Source organism: Sinohyriopsis cumingii, chromosome 12 (genome assembly GCF_028554795.1).
Source record: "Sinohyriopsis cumingii isolate HCF-2022 chromosome 12, ASM2855479v2, whole genome shotgun sequence".
In the NCBI taxonomy this organism is placed as follows: Eukaryota; Metazoa; Mollusca; class Bivalvia; order Unionida; family Unionidae; genus Sinohyriopsis; species Sinohyriopsis cumingii.
The window spans coordinates 43,440,687-43,444,018 of NC_142972.1; the positions used below are offsets into that span (position 1 = coordinate 43,440,687).

Below are 3,332 nucleotides of genomic sequence, written 5' to 3' on the forward strand. Positions count from 1 at the left end.
ACTTGCAGATCTCTCTGACATGACGTAGTGACAGTTTGTGTTCTATTCCTGCTCAGTTGAAATCAGTTCACAGAGTGAAGCAGAAAGTATGCCATCGTGTTTTGGTAGTTTAGCAGCAACAAAAAGAAATAAGTATATATGAATGCATAACCGACAGTTAATTTTAATATCTTCATTTATAACTTGTTATCCCAAACCTTGTCTAATACACACTGGTTGTCGTCCATTCGTTTGTCTGGTTTCCACGTTTCTCGTCAAGCGATGGTTAAAGTCTGCATATTTTGACATTGTACTACACATCTGTGCAATAGGTATCATCACTGACACCTGCCTAGGGTTTCTTTGAAAGGGTCAAGGGTCAAATACACAAAAATGTCAATCACTGATTTTTAAAATATTTTCTGCAGTCAAAGCATATATATATATATATATATATATATATATATATATATATATATATATATATATATATATATATATATATATATATATATATCACGTATTTTCCATTTTTATCTCACTTTTTATCATTTTGGATGGGGTTGAGTACATGGTGTTTGGGGGTGGGGGTGTGCGCGCGTGTGTGTGTAAAATATGCTGTAAGAAGAGGGGGTATTAACGATGGTGAGCCATTAGAATTGCTCTAATCCCGAGTGAGTTCAATCGTGGGGTTTGAGTATTGTAATCTCTCTCTCTCTCTCTCTCCCTCTCATATGCTATAGTCTCAAGCTGTGTAATGAGTGTCGTCGAGAGTTGTATATTTTGCGTTTAACAAGCAAAACAAACACTGGTCAAGATTAATAAGGTTTAATTTATTGCCATCATTTTAACAAACCCCCCCCCCTTCAAAAACGGCAGGGGCATAGTTTTCTGTACACAAAGTATCTGAACTGAGAATTGAAGAAACCGTAAATAAGGGGATTAAATGCACCATTTATGAAATAAGAACGGTATCCCAATTCCAAGCCGACCAACTGACCATCTGTGAAATGTTCATCTCGTATCCGTCCTGAAATAAACCTTTTATGGCGACACTGAGATAAGGAAGAAAACTTAGAACAAAGACCAGGGCAACGATAAACATCATAACTGTATGTTTTACAACACTGTTGCTGTGTCTTGATCCAGTTCTGAAACGGATGGACTGACTTCCAGGTGTGTCTCTATTAATTTCCAAAGTCATATTGTTCTCGCGCGGGTTAGCTTGTAAACCGGACAAATCCTGTAACGATGAAGTTCCTTTGCAGGGAGGATTACATTGTTCATTACTTCTAACGGTGTATACTGGAACTGCTATCGGTTGCGAATTGCTGTTTGCCTTTGACGTGATCAGTTGTGTAGTACATCCTTCGGACAAAGAATCTTTTGATGGTTGGTTCCCTGAAGAATACATCGAGTGTACCATTGTTTTTTAATCAAATGTGACACTGATTGGTCTGTCGTTCTTCAGTTGTGTAGAATGTTCTTTGTCCTGTTGCTCTGTAAATTGCGCTTGGCAAGGCCATGATGCTCTCCTATTTCTTGATTTCTCAAGCTCGATGGAACTGGTCTTCGATGTATTCGAGCTTGATTTTCTACGAGTTCTCAAAAGTACTAAAGCATCTGTATCCCGTAAAACAACGGATGTACACTTGCTTGACGATGGACCTTGCATACTGCCGTTTCTCTCTTTTTGATTATAAAGTTTTATATCGAGATTTGTATCCACTTTGTGATCCAGAATGGTCTTATGTAATTCTTCAAGTCCATTGACTGGCTGTACAATATCGCTCAAATTAGAATCGTCTCTGGCTCTCTGCAAATCAGCCTCAAGGGTAAAAGCCGAAGATGGCAAAGAAAACATATTTGAGTGTTCTAGTGATGATTCTCTGCTTCTTGTACGTCTCTGATTACTTGTTGCGAAATCCAAGCGTTGTTTCCGGTAGTAGAACAGACGTCTTGCAATGATACCATACAAGACGGCAAGTAATATGGTCAGAGCCACAAACCCGATAAAATGAAATACATGAAACGTCAGTACGTAAGGGGTGTACCATTTCGACTTTGTAAGAGTGCAATAGCACCCCGTTATATTCACTTGATGCGTTGTGTCATTAGGGTCGGTGTAAATGACAGGTACTGGTTCGATTACAAAAAATATTGAAGCTAGCCATGATAAAAGTACAGAAGCGGAGGTGCAAAAAATACCACATATAATCTTCACTTGTTTTTTTGAAAGTTGATTTTTATGCGGTTTACATATTCTTCTGTACCTGTCGATGGCAATGCTCGCCAAGGTCAAAGCGGATGCAATGTTTGCGAAATAAGTTACAAATCGGAGAATTTTACACGCTACGACATTGTAAAAGGTGATATTCAGTACTAAATCAATAATTTCCATAGGCATGTCCAAAGTACAGGTCAATAGGTCAAATACCGTAAGAACTAAAATAAAGCATATACTTGGCGTTCTCCTTGTCTTCCATCCATAAAAATACAAAAACATGGAGTTTCCGAACAAGCCAAAGATCATCAGTAAGCTGATAAATATAATGACTGGTATAAAGACAACCGTTAATTCACTCGACCTTTTTTGCAACATCGTTCCCTCCTCGGACCTTGACAATGAGGTTAACATTGTATGGAGATGACTAAATTTCGTCAAATCTCGGTCTTTCGCCTCGCTTGTAGTGACATTTACCTTCAAACCTTTACGTAAGAACCCTCCGTAAATGTTGTTTTTATGTTTTGAAAAATTTACCTGCAAAAGAAAAATAAAAACACATATTTACAAAGTTTATCATTTCAATTCATAATCTTTAAGGATCATTCAAAGGGGTCCAAAAGTTACTGTTCAGGACGCTGTTTAAATTGCCTTCAATTTAGTTTTACGTATTAGTTATTTAAGTGTCTTTACATTTCTTAATCTTACTTTTATTGGGATAAGTTGTGCTTATTTGAAAAACTGGTTAAGTAAACATTTGGAAATTACGTTTTATATTGTCCTTCTGGATTGACGAGATGAAGTTATTTTGAATCACATGAATATATTTTGTGTAGTTTCGACAGCACATCTGAAGAAACGCACAGAAAATTTATATATATACGGCGAGGTTTTGAACATAAAAAGCTTATGTGGTGGATTTTAGCTGTGCCAACGACTCAGTCCATTTTCGATGAAAGAAGAAAATGTTGCTTTAGAATATTTCCTTTTATACACCTGTTTGTTTGATACGTTTCATTTCAACTGTAAATATGTAGTCTTCTTTTGCCGGTTTGCCATTTAATGCGTAGTGATTTAGTTTATTGACATTTAGCTTTATCCAATGTCGTACTTTCGGGGTAATTTGTTG

At 36.8% G+C, this 3,332-nt stretch overlaps 1 pseudogene; it reads right to left on the reverse strand.

Annotated features, from left to right (window-relative positions):
• Positions 1–845: 845 nt before the first annotated feature.
• Positions 846–2,711, reverse strand: LOC149786348 (uncharacterized; annotated as a pseudogene).
• Between the last annotated feature and the right edge of the window lie 621 nt (positions 2,712–3,332).